Genomic DNA, 6,033 nt, shown 5'->3' on the forward strand with positions numbered 1-6,033 from the left:
ACTTTTTTCAAAAGACCAGGCTCAGGTCTGGGGAAAGGGATGGATTCAGACCCTTTAGTTTCCAGGCAGTAAAAGAAAAGCAGAAAAGCTTTTCCCCTAGAGTGGATCTCTGAGGAGAAGGCGGTTGTGTGTGTCTGTGTGTCTGTGTGTCTGTGTGTATGGTGATTCTGGCTCGCTAAGAAAGTAGGACTGGAATCAAGTCTGACTAAGAATTCCAGGGCCAGCTGGTGTCCTGGGAGGAGGCTGTGTAGGTGAGCTGCTAAATTAGGAGCCTCAGGGAGGTAACTTTGGCTAACATTGTTGTTGTTGTTAGGTGCCATCGAGTCGTTTCCAACTCATAGCGACCCCATGCACAGCAGAATGAAACACTGCCCAATCTTGCTCCAGTTCCACGATCCCTGCTATACCTGAGCCCATCATCACAGCCACCGTGTCAATCCATCTCGTTGAAGGCCTCCCCCTCTTTCGTGACCTTCCACCTTACCAAGCATGACATCCTTCTCCAAGGAATGGTCCCTTCTGACAACATGACCAAAATAGGTTGGCTAACGTTAGCAAGCATGGATTGGGCAGTCCCTTCTCTAAGGTCCACAGCTAGACCTGAGAGCCTGTGAGGGCAGCTGGTGGGCACTAAGAACAAGGTATGACCAGTGTCCAACACTGACACCATGAGGCAGAGAGAAGTCGCAACAAAAATAATAATTGCCGAGATTTCTTGGGTGTTATTTGCCCAGCATTGACCTAAGGGCTTTATACTTATTAATTTAATAACTCATCTAATAACAATTCTGTAAGGGTGTCATTATCATCCCTATTGTACAGAGAAGTAAATTGAGGCATGAAGAATTTAAATTACTTGTTCAAGTTTACATGATTAGAGTGTGACTTCCAGTCCGGCTTCAGAGCTACACCCCTCACCACTTGATGTGGCTGTCTCTGTACCAGTAGCTAACATTTAGTGAACTGACGCTTGCAACGTGCTATTATGTTCAGTGCTCTGTTAGTCTTCACACAATCTTATGAGGTGAGAACTGTTTTGATTCCCATTTTACAGATGAGAAAAGTGAGGTATAAGGGAAAATAAGGAGTGGACTGATTACTATCCATTCTTTTCTGGGAATGAAAACTAGACTAATTTCACTGCAGCTCCTTCACTTTTTGGAACTCCATAAGGCTTTAGGTTTCTTGGAAAACTCAAAGTAGAAGGGAAACTTCACTAGGGATATTGGTCTTCCTGCAATAAAACATGCTCACTTTTCAGTGAGGTATTGAAAAACAAAGACAATGGGATAATACCACTGCCCCAAATTTGTGAAATCACATCATACCAGTTACAGAGGCCCCACCCCACACTTAATAAATCAGAATATATGAAGGATGGGGCCAAGAAATTTGTCATTAAAAAAAAAAAAAAAAATAGGTGAATCTAGGGCATAGCCAGGGTTGACAATTACTGCCTTACTTCATGTTTTAAAAACCCAGTGAGCAACCAGCAGTGTTTCCAGAAACTATTTCTAGTTTTCAAATCCTCTTGCTTAGAAAGAAGGGGCATGTGGAACCCAACCAAACTCCTCCTCTGCCATAAGGGAGGAAGATGATGGTGCTCAACAAGTAGGAGAGTGAGCAGAGGAAAGGAACTGGTGGACGGCTGGCAGAGGAAGAGCCCACCGGCCCAAGGCACACACATGTCCTAGGGCTCTTTGTTCATGCCCTTCCTCTGTGCACATTTTCTACCTAGAAAATCACCACCTATTCCTAAAAGCAAGGAGCCCCGGTGGTGCAACCGTTACGCTCTCGGCTGCTAACTGAAAGTTTAGAGATTCAAACTCATCCAGCAGCTCTGTGGGAGAAAAGAACTGGTGATCTGCTGCTGCTCACAGCCTATAAAACCCTATGGAGCAGTTCTACTGTGTTACATGGGGTCACTATGACTTGAAAATCGACAGCACTTAACAGCAACATTCTTAAAGCTCATACTCAAACGTCTTAATCTCGGTGAATACTTTCCCTGTCTATTCTCCTCTCTCTTCACATTCCCTCCCCAACCAAAGGACTGACCCTCTGTGCACCCCCAGCACGGCACTCAGGTACAATGTGTTAGAGCACCTGTCACATCAGTCACTTTTGGAGAGCTCTCCTTCCACCAGGCTAAGATGCACTTGCAGGAAAGGATTGGGTATGATTCACATGCCCCCCCCCTCCCACGCAGCATGGTGCTTCAGACCTAGTAACTCCTCAGAAGTGTTCATTGAATGAACATAGGAGAAGAGAGAAGGGATAAATAGAGGAAAAGAGGGATAAAGCCAAACCCTTTGCTGTCAAGTTGATTCTGATCTGTGCTGACCCTATGTGTCAGAGTAGAACTGTTATATAGGATTACAAAAATGCTCATACGCGGTATAAAGCTAGCAGGGGACAAAGTTAGGATAACTTCTTAGCCACAACTAAAAACCTTGAGGGAGTAAGATGCTGGGCATGTGGGCTCGGGAACATGGTCTCGGGGTACATCATGCTCGATCGGTACAACCCAGTACACAAGAATATTGCTCTACATCCTACACTGATGAGTATCAATTAGTTCCTTAAAAGCTTGCAAGTGGCTATCCACTTAAAATGACAGGTCTCTCCTCATCCAGAGCCAAGAAAGTGAAGAAAGTCAAAGAGACATGGAAACAATTAGTCCAAAGGACTAATGGACCATGAAAACCTCAGCCTGTATGGCCCTGAGACCAGAAGAATTAGATGAGGCCCAGCTACCAATGACAACCACTTGGAAAGGAATAAAAATTGGGGATCCTGATAGAGTGGGAGGAAAATTCGTGGAAGAATTTTTTTAAAAAACATTAACAAGACCAGGATTACTGATTGGATAGAAACTGGTGAAACTCCTGAGACTATGGCACCTATCACTTTTCAGGCCTGGAATCAAACTCATTCCTGTGGCTTAACTCTCAGCCAAACAATAGATAGGAACATCAGCTGAACAACTCCAGCAGGGAGATGTACTCCTTAGAACAATCAACCATGGGAGATTAGAAAGGCAGTATTTGCACAGGGAGAAAGGTAGGGAGGCAGAAATGCATAGACCAAAAAAAACTACAGGGAAAATGTAACCACAGGAAGGAAATGGGAAGAGAGCTATTATATTGCAGGGATTGTAATCATTGTCACCTAACAAAATGTATATGAACTGTTGAATGTAAAATGAATATGCTTTGTAAAATTTCACCCAAATTACAGTGAAAAGTTATAAGAAAGAAAATTAAGTGCTACAAAGGGTAATCTTTACAGATTGTCAGGCCTTTCTTCGTGAAACCAAAAAAAAAAAACCCAAATGCACTACCATAGAGTCAATTCTGACTCCCAGTTACCTCTATTGGGTTTCCAAGGCTATAAATCTTTACAGAAGTAGATTGCTTCATCTTCCTTTCTTCTGAGGAGTGACTGGTGGCTTTGAACCACAGACCTTCTGGTTAGCAGTCAAATGCCTTAGGCACTGTACCACCAGAGCTCCTTATGAGTGCAAACCGTTTGTGTCATCTAGAGACCTAAGAAAGAAAGAATGAATGGAGAAAAAGAGGGATAGAGAAAACAAAAAGGATAAAAGGGTAGCCATTGGTGGAGGATGGCTCATGATACCTGATGTAATGCTGACTCCTTGAACAAATACAACCTGTGTTCTGATCAGCGGGATAGCCAGTTCAGGAATTCATCTGGACACCCTAGAACTGTGGTTAGAAGGGGAAGACATTCATGGTTACCAAGAATCATTATTACCTCTGTTGATCTTCATAACAACTCATGAGATAGAGGAGATACTAATAATCCTATTTGACAGCTAAGGAGACTAAAATTCAGAACTCTAAAATAAACTTGTACAAAGCCACATGCTCAGTTAGCAGAGGATGGACCAATGCAAATTCATTGCTAGACAAAAGGTTGAAAGAACCCTGAAACATCATCTGACCCCACTCTTTGGTCAATTACATATCATCCCCAAACATTTTAGAGGCATTGTGGTGGAGCTATACTGGGATCACTCTAGGACTGAGGAGCTCTGCAACCAGTGCAACTTGGATTGGGCTGACTGAAAGCTAACATCTTTTTCTGTATCCTGTACCCAGTAGCTAAGTCCTCTCTTCCGGAAGACCTATGTAAAGAAAGGCGTCTGCTCCCTTTTTCCCTCTGTTGACTCTGTTCTATTGTTTCTCATAAGCCAAGGGACATCTTAACTGAGTCTAGTCCCTGTTTCCCAACATCCCTTGCAGCATTCCAGCAGAGGGCTGTCAGTGCTAGGACACTGACTCATTCAGGCAGTCTGGGTGAGTCGCTGGTTGCCTGTGGAGATCTACTTCTTAGTTAAGGTGATCACCTCCTGTGTTATTCTTAGGCAAAAGTGCAATATTCCAGAAATTCAAAGGACCTTACTCATACCAATCACATAATGAAAATTTACTCTGGGCCTAAATGATATGGCAGTGAGGTTTGTGTGTGTGTGTGTGTGTGTGTGATTGGGGTGAAAATTTACAGAGCAAATTCACTTTCCATACAGCAGTTCACATACACTTTGTCTCATGACATTGACCACAATTTACCACAATGCAACAGCTCCCCTCCCACTTCATCCTAATAGTTACCTCTTCCCTGTGTCCATCCCTCCATGCACTCCTGCCCCCTGAGCTGTCTCCCTGTGCATAAACAGCCCTTCTTTCTCCTATGATTGTTCTCTCCAAGGAGTGTATCTACCTCAGGTAAATGTTCAACTCATATGCCTGTCTTTTGTCTGGCTGGAAGCCACAGGTGTGGGTTCAATTCCAGACCTGAAGGACAGCTAGGGGCCATAGTCTCAGTGGTTCCACCAGGCTCTATCAGACCAGCAAACCTGTCCCCACCTTTTTTTTTCTCCAAATGATTTTGAGTTTTGTTCCACATTGTTCTCCCTCTCTATCCAGGATCTCCTACATAGATCCCCTTCTAAGTGGTTGACAGTGGTAGCCGGGCACCATCTAGTTCTTCTGGTCTCATAGTGGTATAGACTGCAGATCACATTGTGTACCAGTCGCTAGGACTAATTGTTTCCATGAATTTTGGTTTTCTTCATTCTTCTTTGCTCTGGACGAGGAGAGACCCATCATTGCATCTAGATGGCTGCTTGCAAGCTTTTAAGATCCCAGTCACTATTCACCAAAGTAGGAGGGTAACAATATTTTGTGTAGTATGTTATGCCAATTGAGCTTGATGTCTCCTGCGACTATGATTCCGAGCCCACAGGTTCAACTACTCAGTCCCTCTGGGTAGCTGGCTGTGACCAAGAAGTAAATGGCAGTGAGTTTTAAGGAAATCTGGAAATGAACCCAAAAAAGGGCAAACATGCTACATTAATTGCTTCATATCTAGGAAGTAACTATAATAACTGACTTCTCTATGGCATTTAGGAGTTGAAAAGTTCTTCTCAGGACTTGTTTTCAGCTTTTGTAATTGCCTAGTAAGACAAGTAACCAAGAAAAACCCAAACTCTTTGCCTTTGAGTAGATATTACAGAGTAGAACTACTCTACAGAGTTTTCTTGGCTGTAATCTTTATGGAAGCAGATCACCAGACTTTTCTTCCTTGGTGCCACTGGATGGGTTTGAACCGCAAACCTTTCCATTCATAACTGAGTGCAAATTGTTTGTACTACTCAGAGACAGTAAAGCAGGTAGGAGATGAATTAAGATTTTTTGTGGGTGAACAAGAATAACAGGAATTGGAGTCTCACAGCTAATGAATGGTATGAGTCAGGACCTGATCCAGTACTCTGGGTCTAAGGTCAGTGACTGCCCTGTGCTCAGCAGGCCAGAGCAGGTCCTCTGGAGACCACCCAGGAGTGACAGGCAGCCACTCATATGCTTCAGCTCAGAGCTGAGTGCCGGCTGCTCCAAGCTGGGATTTTTTTTTTTTTTTTTTTTTTATTATTAGGATTTGGGTGAAGATTTACAGAGTAAATTCACTTTTCATACAGCAGTTCACATATAATTTGTCTCATGTCATTGA

Source organism: Orycteropus afer, unplaced genomic scaffold (assembly GCF_000298275.1).
Source record: "Orycteropus afer afer isolate SDZICR_OR568_19922 unplaced genomic scaffold, OryAfe1.0 scaffold00198, whole genome shotgun sequence".
Lineage (NCBI taxonomy): Eukaryota > Metazoa > Chordata > Mammalia > Tubulidentata > Orycteropodidae > Orycteropus > Orycteropus afer.